Source organism: Zea mays, chromosome 9 (genome assembly GCF_902167145.1).
Source record: "Zea mays cultivar B73 chromosome 9, Zm-B73-REFERENCE-NAM-5.0, whole genome shotgun sequence".
Lineage (NCBI taxonomy): Eukaryota > Viridiplantae > Streptophyta > Magnoliopsida > Poales > Poaceae > Zea > Zea mays.
Window position 1 is genome coordinate 108,178,315 of NC_050104.1, and position 26,433 is coordinate 108,204,747.

A 26,433-nucleotide genomic window follows, 5' to 3' on the forward strand; every position below is an offset into this window, starting at 1 on the left:
AGTTTTCAATAAGCAAGGCAAGTGGACTTCTCCCTCTGCATACTCTGTTTGATCCCAAGCAATACATTTAATAAAGTTTACTCTTTTGGATATATATGCATAACTTGACGGGTTACCTATTTAGATAACCTTTCCAACCTTACTCTTTGTTTAACCTGGGATTATGATTTAATCAAGTAGCTATGCTATTGCTACAACTTAACTTTATACAGTCACTCTCGCTTATGATATTAATGTTCTAAAATGGTAAGTTTACATTATTGTTGTTAACCCGATGGTTAAACAAGATTATTGCATATTAATTGGAACATGGAGTGACCACCCGGGAAAACGGTGCTACCATGAGAACTATCATGGCTCTGGTCTTGGCTAAATAACTAGGGAAGTCTTATGTTGGGTGTTGGTCGTAGTCGACCAGGAACGGGGGCACCTGGCAAGTGCTTATAGTTCCGGCTCAGGCAGATTGGATACGGGCATAGTTCCCAAAGCTTTACCCTGTGGATTGGGCTATAAGTTGGTTACGGTAGGTGTACCTTATGCAGTTGACCATTTCCAACATTTGCGTAATGAGGACTCCAGGGAGAAGCCTCGTAGTGAGATCCTGGCCATTCACCTCGGAAGTGAATACGGGTCTAGCTAACCCGGGCTAGAAGGGAATCACGACTCATGGGTAAAGATGCGCCACCTCTGCAGAGTGTAAAACTGATATATCAGCCGTGCTCACGGTTATGAGCAGCCTGGACTCCTCACATGATAATTGAACTTGAAGATGGAAATAAATCGAGATCCGATGATCTGCCAATGGTTTGCTTAAGTGGTTTCACTTAAGTGTTTTTGATATACTCTTATACCTTTGTTTAATGGGAATACTTGGGATTCACACTTATTAGTAAGACAGGTGTTGTTAATAAAATGTTGACCAACTAAAATGCTTACTGCTCAACCTCAGCCTCACCTTGTTAGACTTGCATTAGTTTTTCCCCCACTTGCTGAGCCCCGACCATAAGTGAGCTCACCCTTGCTTAATTTTGATCAGAAGTTGCAGATGAAGATATGATGCTGAACTCCATGGATGCTAGTCTAGTGATACCCCCTGTCATCTTCCTGTGGATGGATGTCCTTGTTTCGCTGTACTTTGATGAATAAAGGTCAAGACATTATGTTTGTTCGAAGTGTAATATGTTAATATAATCATTATTTACGCTTTCATGCATTGTTCTTTTGATATATTACACTTGTGACGTCAACATATGTGTGAAAATAGATCCTGGCACACATATGCTATGCACCCGGCTCTGCCCCTTAGAAACGGGTGTGACAGAAACAAAAAAATGTTCGAGCCTTTTGTAGTTGTCTACATACGACATTAAAGTTTAAAAATTAAAAAAACATGCATCATTAAAAAAAGAACATTCTTAAATGGAACTTGTCCTCGAATCAAGCGTCCTTTAATCTGGCATTAGACCTCCATCCATATTTTGCAAAAATCTTCATTGCCACCCTCTCTAAGGATTGACATACCACATGAATCTCTTGGTGAGCTTCTTGTTTCTGCAATAATCTCCAGAGTCTGAGCCAATACGTCCCCCTGAAAAGAACTTTTCCACGTAGTTAATCATTTTTCGAATCTATCAATGACACAATGCCACTCACTATTTCGTAACCTGCGATGGGTCATAAGAATTCCAAGGTATTTGAGAGGAAAAGAACCGACCCCACAATCAAAAAAACAAGAATAATCCATTTCATAATCCTTAGCTAACCCATAGCAAAAAAAGCTCACTTTTGTGAAAGTTGATTTTCAAACCTGACATCAGCTCAAAAGCGGTTAGGAAAAGTTTCAGATTTCGCGCTTGATCCAAGCTATGATCCAGAAAACAACGGTATCATCCGCAGAGGATAGAAAGTCCAACATCCACTAGATGAGGAATCACACCCATGAATTGGTTATTTTCCTTTGCTCTTAAAAATAGAATTGCCAACATATCCACAACTATATTAAAGAGAATCGGAGAAAGAGCATCACCTTGACGACGGAGACCCTTGTGAGTAGAAAAGAAAGCATTGTTTGCCTATGCTTAGTGCGTAACTTATGGGGTGTTTGGTTTGAGGAATGACCTAGTCTATCATCTTCTCACTTCTCAATATTTTTGTTTGGTTTGTGGAATAGAATGGGCTGATCCATCACCACCTCATTCCTCATAGTTATTTAGTTAGTACTAATATGAGGAATGAGGTCATCCCATCAAATTTGAGGAATGAATCCATGACGCACCACCTTAATTTGGATAGAGTGATTCCTTAAATCCCGTGGATCCAAATACTTCTTTTCCCTGACGGTACCAGCAATGGCGGCGGCGCCTAGTCAGGAAGACGCTTCCGCCATGTCCTGATGATACTCATCAATCCATCCCTGAATGATGTCAACTTCTTGTCTCCTCTGTTCTATAACCCAGTCTGGATCGCCCTCTGTTGATGATCTCAAGTCTAAATGGTGAGCACCTGATCACCGTGACAAATAACTGCCAGTAAGTGAATTGGGAAATAATTTCGCTACGACAGTCGGCTTGTTTGGGAGCTAGAATACCGAATACCGGAGGGGATTTGAGGGGTTAAAATCCCCTTGCTATTCATTACAGTTATTTCTTCTTTCTTTTCTGCAATTTGTTGCTCGCCTTTCTCTGTGACAAGGGCGATGATACTGGGTTAGATGTTCTTGAGCACCCTGGTTGCAGCACAAGGCGAAGGAATTACAGATACTCCAGCGCTATGTACGTATCAGAAAGATACTTAAAACTACGCTGATCAATGACGGGCCAAAAAGAAAAAAGAGAGAAATGATCAGATAGACGACTTACCCGCCTCGACTCCACGGGTCCCGCATTCCATTGGAGAAGATGATGTTGCTCCCAAACCTCTTGAGCACCTTCTCAATTTTCTGCAGGAAAATTGTGCAATGAAGCACCAGATCGACGAACGTTTGATCTTGTGGTTGATTTCTGCAAAACCGGATGAAATTCTGTAACAGCACACCTACATGTCCACCGTATTCAGTGGTGACCCAGTGTGGTCGAGGCCGAACCCCCCCCCCCCCCCCCCCCCCCCCCCCCCCCCCCCCAGCTCTGGAAACACTCATCGGACCTTTCTTCATAGCTGAAGGTGGACGGCGGGAACATGCTCTCGTTGGAGACCGTCATGGGGCCGCATGACCATCTCCGTGCAAGCCTGCATGCGCACGTACACGAGCATTCACGAACATGGTATCACACTCGTCAATCGTCTCTCAGATCTCACCTGCCACTGCCAGCCATCGAGGCCGTGCAGGTCTGGTCTCCTGTGTAGTTGTAGTACAAGCTCGCCGCCGCGAACGCCTTGTCCAGCACGTCTGCGCCCGCGGGGAACCCGTCGATGATCTTGCACATCTGCAGATGAACTTCTCCTTAACACTTGCTGCTGCTGTGGCTGGTTTGGTTGAAATATTGGGTAGAAACGGACGACAACCTCCTTGACCGGGTAGGCAGGCAGATTCTGCAGGAAGTTGGCCGGGGTCGGGTAGTCCACCATGGCGGTGTAAGCGAACGCCGTCCACAGCCAGTTCCTGATCGAGTAAGCGTACTTCAGTGTCCTGAAATTCCAGCGAAGAAAAAACAATAATAATTTCAGCTGTGCTTCAACGCGACGCAAGCAATACATTAATGAAGACTTGCAGCCATGGACTAGAACCAGTAATTAGATTCGGCTTGCTTGACGAATGACGATGACGAGCTTACTTGCAGGCCCTGAAAAGCTTGCTGAGGTCCAGGAGCCCTCCGTCGCTGGCCGCCCTCTCGTCCAGGGCATCCCAGCCCCAGGTCGCCTTGATGACACTGAAGCAGTTCATGCTCTCCGACTGCAAATAAACATTGGTCCGCAAGCGCTACACAGCCAACGTCGGTCCGAACAAGGAGGGGGAGGGAAAAGGGCAGTTTGTTTACCTTAAAGTCCTGCGAGACGGCGTCGTAGAAGCTGCTCCACGGTGTGATGTGGTCCAACTGCAGGATTATCGGCGCGGAGGACGTGCGGGTACTGAACCAGCAAGCCAACACTGCAAGCAAATTCATCTATCACTAGTTAAATGCTCGTGCGTTGCTACGGTTTCCATGTATCACATAGTTATACCATATTTGGATGGGATAATTATTGAAACACGTACAACCAAAATATAAGTAGTCTTTTTTATTGCTAGAGCTATTTGGTAGCATATCTCAAACATGTACATAAATAAAACATAACATTATTGATCCGTACAATAAAAGCTAATGCAAATAGTCTACAATAAACAAATCATTAGTATCAATCTCTCTTACCGCCACTTCTAGACCTCTACTGCCACACCATGACAATTCCCCTACACTTCACCTGTCAATTTCTTCTCCGGCTACTTTAACATTTCCAAAATGTATCAACTCCATTTGTTCTTTCCGGATCTGTAATCCAGGATAAGTATAAGATGGGTCATAAAAAGATACATCAAGCACATCACATAGAGATACACCATTTAAATATGGAGGTAAGTATATACGGTGTGTCGAAACTCAACCTGGTGTGAGGAACATTTGTCTAGTGGATGTCATTGCCCTCCGGACCCCTTCTATAGTAGTTTCTCCCAATCCAGTAAAATGATCGGTGTTAGATGCTCAGTAAACAAAATAGACACACATACACACAGAGAGAGAGAGAATTCATCCATGACCCACACCAAACGACCCATACCTTGAGCCTATGAGAGAAACTGGATTGGTAGACATAATTTCTAGCGATTTCGCACAAGTCACATGAGCTCAGCTTCCAAAGTTGCCAACAGCAAGAGGCAATCCAAACTAAGAACATCTGGGTGGGCAGACAGATAGATAACAAATATAACTTATATGGAAGTACAAATAGTCCCTCAAATTCTAAATATCAGCCATCCTAGAGTCCATTCCAGTAAAACATTTTCCATTTTGATAATTAATCCATAGAAAAGTATTTGACCATATGAACCCGGTACCAATAGATTCAACATGAAGCCTGCTAACATATTACACAGTTTTACCAATATAATTTGTTTGCTGGGTACCCTTTTCACTATATATGGTAGTTATAAATTACATTGGTAAATAGTTGTAGTAATGCCCCTTGGAAATAATTAGTTTCATCTTTTTCATTACAAAAGCAGTGTAAATTCTTCAAACTCAAGCTTGCTAATCACTTTACAAGAGTTAGAATACAGTGAACACTTCTGACAGATAAGACCAAATTTCAAGCAACTTTAAGAATAGGCCATAACAGCACAAAATTGTAAACTAATTGAATTGCAATGCCTAAGTATTTATGCATTTTAGTAAGAACCTTACCGATACTGGAATGAAGATGAACATAGAGTATTCATACAAGCACCACAATTCACTAGACCAGCAAGAGCTGATAAGTACTTGAGAATTTCATATAAAAGAAGAGGAACAAACATTACGTAGCCATAGAATAAGCTAGCACACCAGGTAACCAAGTTGATATCATAGTTCCATTCCTTCTTGTGCCATTTGTGAGATAGGTAGGTGACAAAAGTGGCAAATAGATGCAGCAACGAAAATCAGGGTGGTGCATGTCCAAAATAGCCCATACCTACAAAATTCAAATTGAAACAGAAGGCATAGCAGATCAGTATAAAATTACAAAGAACTAATATTCCACACAATTACAAAATCTTCCAGGTGACTCACATTTGCCAAGCTCTCTGTACCATTATCCCATTTCTCCTATAGCCAACATTTTTAATAGTTTAGTGGCCTAAATTGTATTGTGAGGCAAGTTTGAGGACCACCCATGCGCTTGTAGGGCCCATGTACATTGCAGTCACAAAAGATCAGGTTTCAGCATGGAAATCATTCAATCATATATGCCTATTGGCAATTACACATATACCGCAACAAAGGTGGACAACTACCTTCTCTTCGTTTGGTTCAGGAAGAGAAATCTGCTCCAAACTCTGTTGCAATTCTAGATGGTGTTGTGCACTCCTAAACATGTATCCAGTCATTAGGACACTGTACATAAGATGAGCCAGATTTTCAGCAACCTGCGTTAATAAAATACAATCAAACATGTAATAAACCAACAACCAAAAGACACAATAATGAAGCCAGTTTGGTGCAAGGTGTCATGAAAATGGAACAATCAGTGACACAAATCATTCAGCTTGTCAGCTTTATCTATAAAATCATCCCACGAACTTCATGTATATACATGCTATGTTCTATTTTACTTTTACAAAAATAAAAAGGTGCACATTAGTTGGAAAGGGCGAACCACCAGAATCAAGTGGCTTGTGTTGGATGTTTTGAAATGGACTATTCTCCGAGGAAGCTGAATAAGGAACGAATTCAACTTCATGATGATGCCCAGCATCTTTAGGGTTCAGTTCAGACTGGAGCGAGTATCACTCCTCACGTTTGGGATTGCATGGCATAGGAGGCATTGATTTTTGTAATCTCATGATAATGAAAAAATCAGAAACTTGTGAAAATGAGAGTAGTTCTTACCCTATAATGAAGTAGCGTTAAACATCAATTTCACAATTTGCTGGTGGTCTAGATGTGGGCTTGTTAACCTTGAGCGAGTATGAAGGTTAACCGAAGGTTTTGTGTTCATAGAAGAACTGGCATTGATACCAACATAATTACGCAAGTACTGGATTCCAAACTACAACCACAATGTAGATAAATTAGTAAAAATAATGAAATAGATATTCAACCAATCTAGAAAAGGTGAAGAAGCATACCCTCCCAAATGCTTGATGTGGATAAGAAATGGCCATTATGTTTTTCAAGCCTGGTAAACCAAGTTCCTCGACTGTGACTGTAGTTGAGAGCTGAATAGGACTAATCTAAAATCAATCATATGCATAGAACAATTTATTTAATTCCAGGCAGTTAAACAAGAACCTTAACATAATAAGGCTTGAATAAGACATGAACAAATTTAGAAGAAACTTACATGAGGGTCTGAATTTGCTTTGACATCCACTGTGACATTCTTGTGCTTTAGCTGGGCTTGGATCTCACTAATGATGGACTCATTTCTCATTGTGCTTAAAGCTGTTATATCCCCTATAGACAGAAATATTAGAAAGGAAAAGGTGGAAGACCAAATTTTCATCATCGTTAGTGAGAAGTATGAATATAATAGGTGTATGCAAACGTAGACAAAATCGTGCAAATGTTTCCATATATCAAATCACTGTGAATAACAATTAAACAAAATAAATCATAACCAATTAATTTCTTCCATAGTGTACCAAATTCATATCTGAAAATTGCAGTATGAAAGTCTTAAGTGCTTGCTCTAATTATGAGTTATTTCAACATTGGATAACAGTGTAACAAATAAATCTTGAGAGCACAAGAAATCAATTAAGGAAATATCACATACCATTTTACTGTAAAGAAAAGCAGAATTCACAACTTCTCTGCTTTTTCAGATTGATCATGGGGCTTATTGGTTCCATGTTCACTAAAAAGACCAGATATTGAGCGAGAGCTGAATTTTTCATTCAGCATGACATGAGAGTTCTTTGGGCTTGGTGTAGTGTCGGCAACCATTCATCAATAAGGGATCCATGGTTACTTGTGTCAGCCATGCTAGAAATCTCTAACTGAAACAGAAACTCAAATCATTAAATATCTGAACAAATAAATTACTTGCACATGTCAAAAAAAAACAATTGAGTTTTAACAGACTTACTGTGGGTCTGGGTTGTGTTATTGTTTGTGTAAATCACTCTTCTGTTGTTTGTGAAGATTTCCGCTAGTTTGTTAGGACCTCCTTGTAGACGATGTTCTTGGTGTATGTCCCACAATCTACTGTGGGGTTCTTTCGTACACCCTTCCTCGACCTCTTATTTCCATCGACGGCTGGGATGACAAGGATCTTTATGTTCGATCGGGCTGTCGCTCTAGATAGAGCAACATATAATTGGCCATGAGAGAACACTGATTCGGGCAAGTACACACCAACATTGGGAATAGTCTGACCCTGTGCTTTGTTAACAGTCATTGCAAAACTAAGACGTATAGGAAACTGCTTCCTTTTGAACTAGAAAGGGAACATCTCATCATCAGAGGGACAAAGAGGTATACGTGGCAGGAAAATCCGTTTTTCAGCATGCTGACCCAGTACAATTTCTGCGTCAATGCTATTTCTTTGGAAACCACGAACCACCAGCCTGGTACCGTTGCAAAGTCCATTCGCAGGGTCTATATTCCGAAGCAATATAATAGGGCATCCAATCTTGAGCTTCAAAACATGCGGGGGCAGCCCATTAGGCGTTAGTGTGTTTAGGAACTCAGGTGGGTAATAGTTATGGGGATCATCCATGGCGCTATCGAAACTATGGTACACCGTATGTGCACCTTGAAAACGATCGATCATCTTAACATTTATCATATCCACCCAATCGTTTCGCGTTGATAGTACCACTCGTGAAGTAATGTAGGTGGAATCTGATATATTTTCATTGAGATTTGGGAACACGTAGTCTATTAGATTGTCAAGATCACTGTCACTCCCACTATAAGGCACACATACCTCGCCAGGAAGACGGATGTCACCATCTCTATTCGTGACCTCAGTTCCACCATCTATGCGTAGCAAAAACTCTGCAAACCAAGGGTTGTTTTTTGCCCTCATATTGCTAACAAGCTTTAAGTGGGACATGGACTCCCATAGGTAAGACATCCGTAGAGAAGAAGCGACTACTTGAGCCCTTGAACCTTTACGAACAACAGGCAAGACTTGTCTGAAATCCCCACCGAAGACAATGGTTTTACCACCGAATGGCAATCCAGGCCGACCCATTATATCGCGCATGCTATGTAATGCCCAAAATGTGTATAAAAAATAAAAATAAAAAATGAGGTAATGAAATAGTAAATTCAGATATCTCAAATTACATATGAGTGTGGAAATTTGAGAACTCCATTGTGGAAACCAAGAAATATTTTAGAAAAGAAGTAATAGAAAAGATTCCTATTCAACTAAATAATTATGCATATCATCAAATGATGCATCATAAGCCTTTATTTACATGAATAATAAATTTGGAAGTAACCTTTACTTCCTATTTCACAAGCAAAATACTATTTTTCTACAAAGAAGGAAAACAATATGAGTGGGTATTTTGTATTTGCAACACAGACTAAATAAATATTTGATATATAAAATAAAATAGACCATGTATAACATGTTGGAGTTTTTATTTGACACTTAAATATACTTTAAGTTTAAACTATATGTGAATTTAATTCAAAATTTCAATTGGAATCTAATGTGAAATTAGAAAAGGAAATAAAAAAAAGAGAGAAAACAGAAAACCTAGTGCCGGGCCGAATTACCTTTAGCCGGCCCAACACGGCCACTAACCAGCCCACCAGCGCGCTCGGCCCTGCTCACTGTGGCGCGGAGCCCACAAGTCGGCGGCTCCATCCAGTATCTACGCACGCGCCAGCCGTTTTCTCCTCCGTGTTGCATGCTTGGGCCACTGCAGACGGGTCCCACTTGCCTGATCTTCTTCTCCGATTGAAACGAACACCGAAGCTCGCGGATCGAGCCGCGATTTCGGCGGGTCGTTGGAACCTCCGATTCTCATGCTACCCCTCGCCCCATGTGCATATAAGCCTACCGCCCCCATTGGCCCTCCGGAACCAAAGCCGTGCAGGGAGAAAGGGATCTGCCAGCCACCATTTCTGAGGTGAGAACGAAGAAAGAGAGAGAGAAAAGAACTGAGCTGTGCACGGTGGTCTGGGCGACCGCGGGGAGGAGTCTTCCGGGCTCTGGACGCGCGTGGCGGCTGCGGCGCTCCCCGTACCGTAGGCGGCGTCCTTTGCGGCATCAAGTTGGGGCGTCGGGACTCGCCTCGAAGGAGCGCCGTCGCGAGTCGGCACGGCCGTGGGTGTCCCCGTTGCTTCAATAGCCAGTATGCACCCTTATTACTTCCATCTTGTCCTCTGCTATACTTAGGGCTAGCTAGATTTGGCGCGTGGATCATCTGAGCTCTGGAAATTCCTTGTTGACGTTATTCGTCACCGTGTATCCGCACTGCGCCGCGGCTGCCGTTAGGCATAGACATCAAGAGCCGGACCTCGTGGTGGATCATCGGGTGTCGGTGTGAGGTAGAAGATGGAGATGCGCCGTCTAATCTGGGCTCGAATGGCGAGCTCGGGACAGCTCGCTGCCTCGTCCATGGCACTCGGCCGCGGCGGATTAGCAGAGGAAAGAATTAGAAGAGAGAGAGAGAGCTGAGGGGAAGAAGAAGGCGTCTTGACTGTTGATCTGTCCCTGTACGGTGGATACTAGGCGACTATAGCAACTAGATCGGATTGGCGCACAACCGTTGATGCCAAATCATACGCACAGGATTGGAGTTCGGTCATTTAAAAAACTAATCCGTAGATCCAAAATCCAACGGTTGGGATCGTTTCAACGCGTAACGATTCGTGATCTAATCCGGGCCCTCGATTATGATCCAACGACCATGATTCGCCAATACCCCTTTGCCGAGTCACTTTTCTAAAGAGTCCCTGAAATTTATCTAAACCAACCCGCCGTCCTAGGGGAGGTGTAGATTGTGTCTAGGTTCATTTTGCGGCTGAAACCCTACCTTCTCTGGTATTTGATGCGCTGTCCAGGAATTAGAAAAAAAAATCCAGAAAAGTAAATAGGAAGTGAATTTTCAATGTAACAATAAATACTAGGACTTGTTTAATTCATATAAGATTCATATTAAGTCCAAATGAGTTCATTCTAGTTCCTATAATTTTATAATACTATTGTTTATCAAATTGTGTCACTGTTTTGACATGAAAGTCACGTTAAAAAATTTATATCATATTTAATCTTGTACGAAACACATAAAAGATTTAGAAATTCATAACTTAAAATCTATGACTCCAATTTGATCCGCTCCAGTTGCGTTAGTCTCGTATAAATATTTACTATACAATAAAAACATCTATTATACCATGTATTATACCTGTATTTAACTGATGTTGGTTAGTTTGGTTAAACTGCTTATAAACTACTGAAATATGACCTATGGTTAATTTATAACTTAGGTTAAAGTTGAATTAATTACTACTTTAAGTTATTTTCTCTTGATTTATAAAATAAACATAAGACCTAGTTTTAATTACTTAATCACGTGGGTCTTCCGTAAACTATACCTCTTAACCGTAACTTCGATCTTAGTAATTCTCGAACCCGCGATCTCGTAGCTTCGCGTAGATCATTATTATTCAGTTTGTACTTATGTTTGGTGTGATGTTAATCTATACCATGTATGTTTGTATTGCTATGACTAGCGCGAGGTTTCGAGGATCTGAAGAATTACCCTGGTAACTGGAATCTCAAGTGCCAGGCAAGTTGTGCCCTTGATCACCTCTTTTACCCATTCATGTTCTTATTATTCATAATGATCTGCATAGGTTAATTTTGATGGGACCCAATAGGATACCCTAGATTTGACTATCTTTATACCTTGTTTCCCCACTGGTTTTACTACTAAAGTTTTGGGTAGTTCATGCTATTGCTTTATGTGGATTTGGGTATAGAGATATTCATCACTCATTGTTATACTTTTTATTATCTGTTCTATTATTTAATGTTCATGTTAAGATCATGTCACACCCGGTTTTAGAAGGTAAACCGAATGTGAACCATGTACGTGCCAGGATCAGTTATTCACGTACACAGCGATTACATAAATGACTCATCATAGCACAATGCTTCGAATTACAATAAAGAGTAAGTAATAATATTACAGACTAGAGCCATTTACATAATATAAATCAAAGTACACAGAATCGAAACGTAGCCAACGTAAACAACCCACCACAGACAGCTGACTGGGGGAGGTCGCTAGCCTAATCCTCGAACTCGTCGACATCCTAGAACTCCTGGAGATCCACCTCGACGTCGTTCTCCTTCTTCTTTACCTGAGCATAGATTGCACCAAAGGCAACCTGGTGTTTTGTGAAAGCAAGGGTGAGTACACATCAACGTACTCAGCAAATGTCCCGTTTGGCTGTAGTGGACTAGCTTTATGTGGGGGGTAAGTCAAGTAGTTGCTTTTAGTTGGTCAGATTATTATTACTAGTAGAGAAAGCCAAGTTTTAGATTTAACCCACGTTATTAACCCAAACGTACTCCTTTCCAAACGGAAAGAGTACCACTTACCATTACCAGAGTCGATACCAAGAACCATCAATCTCATTGCCACCTGTAATCCGAACATCTCTGATCAAGTATCACTAATCAACGGAGCTCCCTTGGCCGCTCATAACCGCGAGCACGGCTGATATATCAGTTTCATAACACTCTGCAGAAGTTGCGCACTTTACCCACAAGTCGTGATTCCCTCTTGCCTCGGGCCGATCAAACCCTTAAACACTACCAAGGTGAATAGGCAGGGTCTCACTACGTAGCCTTTACAAAGATTCCCTGGGGCTATAGCCGCCCGTTAGGTTTCCTAAATGCACCGCACTCCTCCCCAAGGGGCGAACCAACCTTGGCAGAGCGAGCCGCATACACCGAGCCCCATTAACGGCACGACGGCGAAGCGAACTACACCCCAGTTCCTCTAATTATTCAGCTAAGGGCATCCCATTCCACCCTCATGGTTGCACTGTTTTCCCGGGCGGTCATCCAATGAACAGGTCCTTACGGAGAGGCACTCGAGAAACCGCTCGAGCCCCCTTGAAGACCACAAGTATAACATCATAATAAAAGAGGGGAAAACAGCGTATCATTGATAAATCTCATCATGTTCATTGATTAGAGTTGAGCAATAGCATAAAGCTAAACAATAATAACCCAAAAGGTAATCAAGGACAAGGTAAATACAAAGCTAGTCAATCCTTAGGTTGATCATGGTATGCGGGTTGATGAATTATAAAGTAAATGAGACATAATAGGTCAGAGGACACTTGCCTTCACCAAACAGATGCTCAGGGTCTTCAGCTTCGTAGAACTCGAAGAGCTGGGTCATTTGGTCGCCGAAGCTTGTCCGTCGATTCCTCGAAGCTCAGAAACAAATCGCGATCTAATCGCAACGCGAAGCGAAGACGAACAGACACAAGCAAACAAACATATACATATGCATAAGAACATTACATCATACAAGATAAAATGTTATAAAAGCGAGCAATAAAAAAATAGAGAGCGCTTCTACGGTTACGCAAGAAAAAGAACCATGATAGACGAAGCTATGGTCGAGAGGTTAGCACATTTACATTAAACAAGTACTAATTAGAACATCCAATTCAACATAATTATATTAATTGATATTAATCAAATGTGAATTAATACTACTACTTAGTTTTGGCTAACTTACTATTTTAATAGTTGACAGTTAAGCAAGTAACTTAATGAATATGAGCGATTCTAAGCGAGACGAATTAACGACGCACGACGTGCAAACACGATGTGCGCAACGCGCGGACACAAACGACTCAGTGCGCGGACAACGCGCGATACGCGCGAACGGCACACGACAACGCGTGCAAACAACACGCGCAATACTCGCGAACGACACGCGACGACGTGCGCGAAACAGCACCGCGGCACGCGCGGACCGACATGCGAAACTAATAATTAAACAACGTGATTAAACTAAATAATTATTAATAAATAATATTTCAGTTAAGGTTAATCATATTGGTGACTAATTATAAATGCGCAAATCGAATTCCTAAATTAGGTTTTTAAATTGAAACATTGTTCTAGTAGCCACTGGTTAAATAAACGTTTAACTAAATTAAATAAAATGTGCAAAAATTGGGATAAATATTTCTAAATTAAGATAATTTTAATATGAACCTAACGCAACTTGAATGGATCGAATCGGGTTTAAAATGCAAAAGTTATGAATGTTTTAAACCATACTGTAATTCGCGCGGACTAAATTTACAGAATTGCCATCGTCTTCTTCTTCTCATCTTCCTCCTCCCATCCATGGAAGAGAGAGGAGGGGAAGGAGAGGGGGCTGCGCAGGGGGAGGGAGGAGCTCGACCTCCACCAAGAGGCCGGCCACGCCGCACAGGGCACGCGCGCCCGCGGGCGGGGGCCGCGCCTAGGAGGGAGGGAGCGGGGCGCGGGGCACGGGAGCCGCCGCCGGCCACCACCGCCGCCGCCGGGAGGGGGAAAGGGTCGCCGCCGCCGGGGAAGGTGAGGGGAGAGTGGGAGAGGCTCTGCACGGACGGGAAAACGAAGAAACGAAGAAACCCTAGGTGCAACAATGGAGGTTTCTCACCGGGAAGAAGACCCTCGCCGGAGCCGAGAGGAAATCCATCGATTGTCGGAGATTTGGGGATCCAATCGAAGAACCGAACGCGCTGCAACGAAGCCCTCGACGAGACGAACGCAGCGGTACCCTCGGATTCCGCGGACGATGCACGGATTGTGAGTAATTGCTCGCCGGAGTTGTCGCTGGAGTTGGAACCGCCCCAAACTTCGGCGAGCAATACCGGGAGCTAGGGATTGGATTTGGGGGAAACTTTTTGTGTTCTGGAACGGGCTCGACGAGATGAAGCCGGACATGTATATATATCTAGGGTTTGGATGAGATGAAAATTCGGTTAAAATTCGGATTTTACTATTTTTAAAATTCGAAAAAGCCTAGAATTCCATATTTTGTGCTTAAAATATTATATATGCTTTCAAAAATTCCAGAAAAATTCCTATAAATGTTTTGGCACCTAATGAACTCAAAAAACATAATTAGAATTTCTAAAAATATTTTAAGTTCCACAAATAAATAGATTTTGGATTCTGGAAAATAGAAAAATATTCTGAAAAATATGAAAATTTACCGAGCGCTTCTAGAAGATATGTTAACATGTTTCAAACATATTTTGCACTTAGAAACACCATGCAACAGCATGAATGCAACAACCAAAGTGCCTCTAGGGCTCATTCCACTAGGTTTACGCTAATATAAAACAAAATAATTCTCCATTTTTAGGAAAAAGAGAAAGGAAAGCGAAGAACTGAGAGAGTAACACCTGAATTTGGTGGATATTAGAAAAGAAATTTTATACCCTCGGCCCTGCCCGCGCCGCCTCTTCCCCGACCCCGGCCGCCCGCGCCCTCGTCCGCCTCGGCCCCCGGCTCGGCCGCTCCGGCGAGCTCGGCACGGCCCCGGCCCCGGCCCCGGCCACCCCGGCCGCCCGCGCCCCCGACCCCGCCCGGCCACCCCGCCCGCGCCGCCTCTTCCCCGAGCCCGGCCGCCCGCGCCGGCGTCCCCCGCCCCCGGCTCGGCCCCTCCGGCGAGCCCCGTCCCGCGCCCGCCCTCTCCGGCGAGCCCGCCCCCCTCGTCCGCCCGCCCCCTCCGGCGAGCTCCCCCTCCGGTTCAACCGCCCCCCGGTTCAACCGCCCCGGCCCTGGCTCGGCCGCCCGCGCCCCCGCGCCCGGCCTCGGCCGTGCCCCCGTCCTACCCGTGCTTCGCCCCGCCCGTGTGCCGTGTTTGCCCGCTCGCCCCGCCGTGCCTTGCTCGCGTCGTGTCGGCTCTCGGCGTGGCCTCGAGCTCGGCCCAGCGTGCCTTCGGCGCGTGGCCTTGAGCTCGGCCAGCGCACGGCCCCGACGCGTGCGCGACTCGTTTGCGGCACGTTGCATGTGGTTTTGCGCGTGCGCGTGCTCGCACAGCGTTCTGGCATAGCTCGTCGTGCTCGCGACGCGACGCATAGCGCCCTGTCGCGCTCGCGACACGATCGTCTACCCCCCCGTATCCTATCTACGCTAATCACGTTGTTTATATTAATAAGAAAGGAGTCTCAATTTGGAAATTGGTTATGTTAGTTAATTTGTATAGCTAATCGTCTATCTTATTCAATGTTAATCTACTAAAAGTGGTCGCGCTTACATTAGTGCATGTAGCTAATTCTTTTGTTAGAACCAATTGGAACTAGAACACGTGACGTCTAGTTATTCATCAACCCATAGTGCGTCTCAGGCATAAGCTTTAACTCTCGCGAGACCATTCCCCCATTTCTTTCTAACCAAGGTAAATTCATTATCGTATGTGATATCCTATGCATATTTACTTTATTTGTTCTCTTGTATGGTGTATTGTTTGTTTCCTAATTTGAATGGATGGATGTATGCTTGCAATCGCATAGAGAACGATCCGGTTGAAGAGCCCGAGGAACTCGCAGGAGAAGCCCCTGAGCAGCAGTCGGTTGGTGGAGGCAAGTGTCCCTTGACCTATCTCTGTCCTATTCATTCTTTAATTCACCTCCCGCATTACACCTTTATGCCTAAGGATCGACTAGCTTTGTTATCCATGTCCTTGTTTACCTATTTGGGTTGGATTATTACTGTTTAGCTTTATGCTATTGCTTAACTTTAATCAATGAACATGATGAGATTATCTATGATACGTTGTTTTCCCTTCTCTTATTATGATGTTGTACTTGTGGTCTTCAAGGGGGCTCGAGCGGTTTCTCGAGTGCCTCTCCGTAAGGACCTGTTCTATGGATGACCGCCCGGGAAAACAGTGCAACCATGAGGGTGGAATGGGATGCCCTTAGCTGAATAATTAGAGGATCCGGGGTGTAGATCACTTAGCCGTCGTGCCGTCAATGGGGCTCGGTGTATGCGGCTCGCTCTGCCAAGTTTGGGTTCGCCCCTTGGGGAGGAGTGCGGTGCATTTAGGAAACCTAACGGGTGGCTACAGCTCCAGGGAATCTTTGTAAAGGCTACGTAGTGATGCCCTGCTGGGTCACCTTGGTAGTGATCAATGGAGAGTCATGATCTCCGGGCAGGAAGGGAATCACGGCTTGTGGGTAAAGTGCACAACCTCTGCAGAGTGTTTGGAAAACTGATATATCAGCCGTGCTCGCGGTTATGAGCGGCCAAGGGAGCTCCAGTGATTAGTGGTACTTGATCAGAGACATTTTGGTTTACAGATGGTTATGAGATCGATGGTTTTGGTTATGACTATGGTACTGGTAAGTGGTATTCTTTCCGTTTGGAAAGGGTACATCGGGCTAATAACTTGGGTTAATGCTAAAACCTGGCTTTCTATTAGTAAATAATAATCTGACCAACTAAAAGCAACTGCTTGACTTATCCCCACATAAAGCTAGTCCACTACAGCCAAACAGGATACTTGCTGAGTATGTTGATGTGTACTCACCCTTGCTCTACACACCAAACCCCCCATCCCCAGGTTGTCAGCATTGCAACCACTGCTCAGGCGAAGATGAAGTTGTGGAAGGAGACTTCCAGGAGTTCCAAGACTACGACGAGTTCTAGGCGCGGGTTAGCGACAACCCCCAGTCGGCTGCCTGTGAAGGCCGCGGTTATCTACGTTTCTTTTCCGCACTTTGATTTATTGTAAGGACTATATGGACGTCTCAGACGTATGATGTAATCGACTATTATTTCCCTTTTAATACTATTTTGAGCACTGTGTGATGATGTCCATGTTATGTAACTGCTGTGTACGTGAATAACTGATCCTGGCACGTACATGGTTCGCATTCGGTTTGCCTTCTAAAACCGGGTGTGACATAAGTGGTATCAAAGCCGTGCTGACTGTAGGACCGCTAACCTAGAATAGAATGGTCGTTCTAAGGACTATAAACTTCTGTCCCTGCCTTGACTTTGATATCCCTTCAAAAGTTGGTCATACCGACCAAACCTATGTTCTACTATATAATATACCTTGCTGAAAATTGTGTTTCATTCTAATCCTTCATTTACTTATGATTCATTATTTGTTGGTCATATTAATTCTGTTCTCACCCTTTTGCTTGCGATGTCTTTTGTAGATGGCTCGACTTAGACACACTGCACGAAAGTCCGTCATCCCCTTCTTACCCTCCCGCCTTGCTGAGCGTCCGCTTCGCCGTCCCGTGGCCGGACAGTCCAGCCACTTGGAGAGACTGCACCACCGCCTGCATGAGGAGCAGGAACGTCGACGACAGGAGCAGCAGGGCTCTTCTTTCTCGCTCCAGCAGGAGATAGAGTCTGTGAGGAGCTGCTCCCCTGTGCTTCCCCTGGAGGCGCCCCCTGCACCACCACTAGGCGCCCCAGCCTCTGGAGTAGCTGCTGGAGGAGACCTAGACGACGGAGGTGGCGACGACAGCTCGAGCCACGACACCGACTTCCCTGCTGACCATGAGCCGGAAGGATGGGTTGCTCGGCCCATCACTCGCGATGCTGCTCGCGGGTGTCACTTCCATGATGCGCTCGACACCCTGCTACGTCGGGCACTTAACCGGCGTACCTGGTCCATCGAGTATCGCTATGTGGTCTACCAGCATAGTCACGGGGTCTACCCGGACCGCTGGGAGGCAACCTGCTTGGTGCGCTGTCCGGAGAACAGTCTCTAGGGTGCGGAGGCCTGCTCAGAGCACTATTCTATCTCTGAGCGGGACTCAGCTGAGGCAGCCATGCAAGATGCTGCACGGCGTGCGCTTTCGCACTACTGCTCGGTTTTCGGTGGGGTAGCTGACGGTCTTGACCTGAAGTATTACCCCCGCCGTCCATCTGGCAGCACAGGAGGCGTGATTGTCTCACCTGTCGGTGAGGGCAGTCCTAGGTTGAGCAGCACAGTCAACCTAGCCGCCGTGCTAAACACGGAGCTGGACCATGCACTAGACGAGCTGAGTAGGGCTCGTGCTGAGATCGCCCTGCTACGGGCTGAGCGCGCGGAACGTCGTCACATGGACGATGGTTCCCCCGCTCCCGTTGGGACTCAGCACCCGTACCGCTCACCTCGGCGTGGACACCAGTCTTATGGCAATCCCGACTGCAAGACCAAGATAAATCTAGAACCATAGATCGTTAGAGTTGGATCTTGTAATTAATACAAATTATATACGTAGAAGCTACAGTCTTAGCGTTAGTCTCGGTCTTAGTTAGTCTTAGTTAGACAGGGTAGTTTGCTATATCCTGTGCATTTATGTTTGTCATGATGAACTATGTTTGGTTTGGATCTTTGTAATGACTGTCACCAGAGTGTGGGTATCCCCTGCATTTTGGTTTACCTGTTATATGTTAATGGAGTTAGTTATATAGTTGGGAAACCTTTTATTCCACTTTCCTCTTTATCTGAGAAGCTGTGTGGTCTGTGTTGGAGATCAGTGAAGATGCTCACCTGTTCAGTGTTGTTGAAGAATTCTATGCTCTTTTCTTATGCTGCAAGATCTGCCAGATCAGTTCTGATTTGTGGTTGCATTCTGCAGATGTCACAGAACAGGCGCAGAGGAGGAAGGCGTGCTCAGCAGGAGCGAGCCGCTCAGCAGGAGGAGGTGCCCCAGCAACAACACCTGCCGCCCCCGCCCCCGATGTCCATCGAGCAGATGTTTCTGATGCAGACTCAGGCAGTTCAAGCCATCGGTCAGACTCTGGCCGCCATTCAGCAGCAGCAGCAGCAACAGCAGCAGGCCCCACCTCAGCCTCAGATGCCTCAGATGCCCAGAGACAAGCGTGCTGAATTCATGAGAGGTCATCCGCCAACGTTTGCTCAATCTTCTGACCCCATGGATGCTGAAGACTGGCTGCGCACTGTGGAGCGGGAGTTGCATACCGCTCAGTGCGATGACAGGGAGAAAGTCCTGTATGGCCCCCGTCTGTTGAGAGGAGCAGCCCAGTCATGGTGGGAGTCTTACCTCGCCACCCATGCCAACCCCGACGCCATCACCTGGGAAGAGTTCAGAGGTAGCTTTCGTCAGTACCACGTACCTGCAGGTCTGATGACAGTGAAGAAGGAGGAGTTCCTGGCTCTCAAACAAGGGTCATCGTCTGTCAGTGAATACCGGGACAGATTTCTGCAGCTGTCTCGCTATGCTCCTGAAGATGTCAACACCGACGCCAAGCGGCAGTACCGTTTCCTGAGAGGCTTGGTTGACCCTCTGCATTATCAGCTGATGAATCATACCTTCCCGACATTCCAGCACCTGATTGACAGAGCAATCATGACAGAGAGGAAGCGTAAGGAGATGGAGGATCGTAAGCGCAAGATCAGTGGACCCCAGCCTGGAAGCAGCAGCCGCCCTCGCTTCTCAGGCAATCAACCTCAGCAGTTCAGGCAGAACCAGCGTCTACCTCAGCAGCATCAACAGTTCCAAAGGCAGTACCCTCAGCACCAGTACCAGAACCGTCAGAGCAATCAGTCAGGAGGTCAGTTTCAGAGGCAGAATCAGCAAGCACCTCGTCTGCCTGCCCCAGCAAACCAGCAGAACAACCAGGCAGCACCAGCTCAGGTTGGAAACAGGGCCTGTTTCCACTGTGGAGAGCAAGGCCACTGGGTGATGCAATGTCCGAAGAAGGCAACCCAGCAGCAGTCAGGCCCCAATGCCCCAGCAAAGCAGAACGTGCCTCAGCCTGGAGCAGGCAACCGCTCTCAGCCGCGTTATAATCATGGGAGACTGAACCACTTGGAGGCTGAAGCAGCTCAGGAGACCCCCGACATGATAGTAGGTATGTTCCCAGTCGACTCCCATATTGCAGAAGTGTTATTTGATACTGGAGCAACACATTCTTTCATTACTGCATCGTGGGTAGAAGCACATAATCTTCCAATTACTACCATGTCAACCCCCATTCAAATTGACTCAGTCGGTGGTAGAATTCGAGCCGATAGCATTTGTTTGAATATAAGTGTGGAAATAAGGGGGATAGCGTTTCCCGCCAACCTTATAGTAATGGGTACTCAGGGAATAGATGTCATCCTAGGGATGAATTGGCTAGATAAGTATCAAGCAGTTATCAGTTGTGATAAAAGGACAATCAAGTTGGTGTCCCCACTAGGAGAGGAAGTGGTGACCGAGTTAGTCCCGCCTGAGCCAAAGAAAGGAAGTTGTTATCAGACAGCTGTTGATAGCAGTGAAGCAGACCCAATTGAGAGTATCAGGGTTGTGTCCGAGTTCCCAGATGTGTTTCCAAAGGACTTACCGGGTATGCCACCAGAGCAGAAAGTTGAGTTTGCCATAGAGCTTCTTCCTGGAACCGCCCCCATCTTTAAGAGAGCTTACAGAATATCTGGACCCGAGTTGGTTGAACTTAAGAAGCAAATTGATGAGCTGTCAGAGAAAGGTTACATCCGGCCAAGCACCTCGCCTTGGGCCGCCCCTGTCCTATTTGTGGAGAAGAAAGATGGCACCAAAAGGATGTGTATAGATTATCGAGCTTTGAATGAAGTCACGATCAAGAACAAGTATCCCTTGCCCAGAATAGAAGATCTGTTCGACCAGTTGAGAGGAGCCTGTGTGTTCTCCAAGATTGATCTGAGGTCAGGTTATCATCAACTCAGGATCCGACCTTCGGATATTCCGAAGACAGCATTCATTACCAAGTATGGGTTGTACGAGTTCACAGTGATGTCTTTTGGTTTGACCAATGCGCCAGCCTTTTTCATGAATCTGATGAACAGCGTATTTATGGATTACCTTGATAAGTTTGTGGTGGTATTCATTGATGACATTCTGGTTTATTCTCAAAGCGAAGAGGAGCATGCAGGTCATTTGAGGATGGTATTGCAGAGATTGCGAGAGCACCAGTTGTATGCAAAGTTGAGCAAATGTGAGTTCTGGATCAGTGAAGTCCTGTTCTTGGGTCACATAATCAACAAAGAAGGATTGGCTGTGGATCCGAAAAAAGTGGCAGACATTCTGAACTGGAAAGCGCCAACAGATGCTCGAGGAATCAAGAGCTTCATTGGAATGGCCGGATACTATCGGCGATTCATTGAAGGGTTTTCGAAGATTGCGAAACCAATGACAGCGTTGCTAGGCAACAAAGTTGAGTTCAAGTGGACCCAGAAATGCCAAGAGGCCTTTGAAGCGCTGAAAGAGAAGTTGACTACAGCGCCTGTCCTAGTCTTGCCTGATGTGCACAAGCCCTTCTCGGTGTATTGTGATGCTTGTTACACAGGTTTGGGATGTGTGTTGATGCAAGAGGGAAGAGTTGTGGCCTACTCGTCCCGACAGTTGTAGGTTCATGAGAAGAACTACCCAATCCATGATTTAGAGTTGGCAGCAGTGGTTCACGCACTGAAGACATGGAGGCACTATCTGTATGGACAGAAATGCGATGTTTACACAGATCACAAGAGTCTGAAGTATATATTCACTCAGTCAGAGTTGAACATGAGGCAACGAAGATGGTTAGAGCTGATCAAAGATTATGAGTTGGAGATTCATTACCATCCAGGCAAAGCAAACGTAGTGGCAGATGCTTTAAGCAGAAATAGTCAAGTCAATATGATGGTCGCTCGTCCGATGCCTTATGAGTTGACCAAGGAGTTCGACAGGTTGAGTCTCGGATTTCTGAACAATTCGCGAGGAGTCACAGTTGAGTTGGAACCCACCTTAGAGCGGGAAATCAAAGAAGCACAGAAGAATGATGAGAAGATCAGTGAGATCCAGCGACTGATTCTAGATGGCAGAGGCAAAGATTTTCGAGAAGATGCAGAAGGTGTGATATGGTTCAAAGACCGCTTATGTGTTCCTAATGTCCAGTCCATTCGGGAGTTGATCCTCAAGGAAGCTCATGAGACAGCTTATTCGATTCACCCTGGTAGTGAGAAGATGTATCAGGATCTGAAGAAGAAATTCTGGTGGTACGGAATGAAGAGGGAAATCGCAGAGCATGTGGCTATGTGTGATAGTTGTCGAAGAATTAAGGCAGAGCACCAGAGACCAGCTGGATTGTTGCAACCGTTGCAGATCCCTCAGTGGAAATGGGACGAAATCGGTATGGATTTCATAGTCGGATTGCCTCGCACTCGAGCCGGCTACGATTCCATCTGGGTAGTAGTGGACCGTTTGACCAAGTCAGCCCACTTCATACCTGTCAAGACCAACTATAGCAGTGCCGTATTGGCAGAACTGTATATGTCTCGGATCGTTTGTCTTCATGGTGTGCCAAAGAAGATAGTATCAGATAGAGGAACGCAGTTCACCTCTCATTTCTGGCAGCAGTTGCATGAAGCCTTGGGCACACATCTAAATTTCAGTTCAGCTTATCATCCGCAGACAGATGGCCAGACCGAAAGGACCAACCAAATTCTTGAAGACATGTTGAGAGCCTGTGCGTTGCAAGATTAGTCCGGATGGGACAAGCGATTGCCTTATGCAGAGTTTTTCTATAACAACAGTTATCAGGCCAGTTTGAAGATGTCACCATTTCAGGCGCTCTATGGAAGGAGTTGCAGAACTCCGTTGCAATGGGATCAGCCTGGAGAAAAGCAGGTGTTTGGTCCAGACATTTTGCTTGAAGCCGAAGAGAACATCAAGATGGTCCAAGAGAATCTGAAGATAGCGCAATCGAGGCAGCGAAGCTATGCACACACAAGAAGAAGAGAGCTGAGTTTCGAAGTCGGAGACTTTGTCTATCTGAAAGTGTCACCGATCAGAGGAGTCAAGAGGTTCGAAGTCAAAGGCAAGCTAGCACCCCGCTACATTGGTCCGTACCAAATTCTCTCAAGGCGTGGAGAAGTGGCCTATCAGCTCAGTCTGCCAGAGAATTTGTCTGCTGTGCATGATGTCTTTCATGTGTCTCAGTTGAAGAAGTGCTTGCGTGTGCCAGAAGAGCAGTTGCCAGTGGAAGGTCTTGAAGTCCAGGAGGACTTGACCTACGTTGAAAAGCCAGTGCAAATCCTTGAGGTTGCAGACAGAGTCACCCGAAGGAAGACCATCAGAATGTGCAAAGTCAAATGGAATCACCACTCTGAGGAAGAAGCAACCTGGGAGCGTGAAGATGATCTGATGGCTAAATACCCTGAGCTCTTTGCTAGCCAACCCTGAATCTCGAGGGCGAGATTCTTTTAAGGGGGATAGGTTTGTAACGCCCTGAATTTGGTGGTAGAATTTTTTTTCTTCTTTTCTCTCACCAAATTCAGGCGTTACTCTTTCCTTTTTCCCTTTTCTTCTCACTAAGCCTTGATCTTTTCCAAAGTCGCAGCGGGTTTTGGCTTTAGACCCCGTGTAAAGCAAAACCATAAAACACTTTATTTTGTGTGATGCACCATGCCGAACCATGCATACTTTTTGATTGATTAAAAATGTGAATGCTTTCATCTAGAGGAAATTAGAAATTAGAAAAAAAAGAAAAAGCCTTTTCTTTTTTTCCCTTTCTCTTCCCCCCTTCTCCCCTATTCGGCCCAGCCGCCCCCTCCCCCCCCCTCCCGCGTGGGCCCCGCGCCGGCCCAGCCGCGCGCCCCCTCTCCCCCCCACTTTGGGCCCAGTCGGCCCAACCGTCCCCCCCCTCTTTTTTTTCTTTTTCCAAAAATCCCCTCCCTCTCTCTCTCTCCCTCACCCTCACCCTAACCCTAGCGCCGTCGCCACCCCTCCCCGACGCCGCCGCCGCGCCGTCCCCCTCCGGTGAGGTCCCCCCTCCTCCTCCCTTTTCCCCTCCCTCTCCTCCCCCGTCCGCCGGCCACCCCGGCCGCCCGCGCCCCCACCGCCCGGCTCGGCCCCGCCCGCGCTGCCTCTTCCCCGACCCCGGCCGCCCGCGCCCTCGTCCGCCTCGGCCCCCGGCTCGGTCGCTCCAGCGAGCTCGGCTCGGCCCCGGCCCCGGCCCCGGCCACCCCGGCCGCCCGCGCCCCCGACCCCGCCCGGCCACCCCGCCCGTGCCGCCTCTTCCCCGACCCCAGCCCGCTTGGCCCCGCCCCCGGCCGTTCGGCTCGGCCCCTCCGGCGAGCCCCGTCCCGCGCCTGCCCTCTCCGGCGAGCCTGCCCCCCTCGTCCGCCCGCCCCCTCCGGCGAGCTCCCCCTCCGGTTCAACCGCCCCCCCCGGTTCAACCGCCCCGGCCCCGGCTCGGCCGCCCGCGCCGCACGCGCCCCCGCGCCCGTCCTCGGCCGTGCCCCCGTCCTACCCGTGCTTTGCCCCGCCGTGCCTTGCTCGCGTCGTGTCGGCTCTCGGCGTAGCCTCGGGCTCGGCCCAGCGTGCCTTCGACGCGCGGCCTCGAGCTCGGCCAGCGCACGGCCCCGACGCGTGCGCGACTCGTTCGCGATACGTTGCGTGTGGTTTTGCGCGTGCGCGTGCTCGCACAGCGTTCTGGCATAGCTCGTCGTGCTCGCGACGTGACGCATAGCGCCCTGTCGCGCTCGTGACACGATCGTCTACCCCCCCGTATCCTATCTACGCTAATCACGTTGTTTATATTAATAAGAAAGGAGTCTCAATTTGGAAATTGGTTACGTTAGTTAATTTGTATAGCTAATCGTCTATCTTATTCAATGTTAATCTACTAAAAGTGGTCGCGCTTACATTAGTGCATGTAGCTAATTCTTTTGTTAGAACCAATTGGAACTAGAACACGTGACGTCTAGTTATTCATCAACCCATAGTGCGTCTCAGGCATAAGCTTTAACTCTCGCGAGACCCTTCCCCCATTTCTTTCTAACCAAGGTAAATTCATTATCGTATGTGATATCCTATGCATATTTACTTTATTTGTTCTCTTGTATGGTGTATTGTTTGTTTCCTAATTTGAATGGATGGATGTATGTATGCTTGCAATCGCATAGAGAACGATCCGGTTGAAGAGCCCGAGGAACTCGCAGGAGAAGCCCCTGAGCAGCAGTCGGTTGGTGGAGGCAAGTGTCCCTTGACCTATCTCTGTCCTATTCATTCTTTAATTCACCTCCCGCATTACACCTTTATGCCTAAGGATCGACTAGCTTTGTTATCCATGTCCTTGTTTACCTATTTGGGTTGGATTATTATTGTTTAGCTTTATGCTATTGCTTAACTTTAATCAATGAACATGATGAGATTATCTATGATACGCTGTTTTCCCTTCTCTTATTATGATGTTGTACTTGTGGTCTTCAAGGGGGCTCGAGCGGTTTCTCGAGTGCCTCTCCGTAAGGACCTGTTCTATGGATGACCGCCCGGGAAAACAGTGCAACCATGAGGGTGGAATGGGATGCCCTTAGCTGAATAATTAGAGGATCCGGGGTGTAGATCACTTAGCCGTCGTGCCGTCAATGGGGCTCGGTGTATGCGGCTCGCTCTGCCAAGTTTGGGTTCGCCCCTTGGGGAGGAGTGCGGTGCATTTAGGAAACCTAACGGGTGGCTACAGCCCCGGGGAATCTTTGTAAAGGCTACGTAGTGATGCCCTGCTGGGTCACCTTGGTAGTGATCAATGGAGAGTCATGATCTCCGGGCAGGAAGGGAATCACGGCTTGTGGGTAAAGTGCACAACCTCTGCAGAGTGTTTGGAAAACTGATATATCAGCCGTGCTCGCGGTTATGAGCGGCCAAGGGAGCTCCAGTGATTAGTGGTACTTGATCAGAGACATTTTGGTTTACAGATGGTTATGAGATCGATGGTTTTGGTTATGACTATGGTACTGGTAAGTGGTATTCTTTCCGTTTGGAAAGGGTACATCGGGCTAATAACTTGGGT

At 46.4% G+C, this 26,433-nt stretch overlaps 1 pseudogene; it reads right to left on the reverse strand.

Moving 5' to 3' along the window:
* Window positions 1-2,365: 2,365 nt before the first annotated feature.
* The window catches only part of LOC103640152 (lysosomal Pro-X carboxypeptidase-like), an 82,331-nt pseudogene continuing 58,263 nt past the window's right edge, over window positions 2,366-26,433 (reverse strand).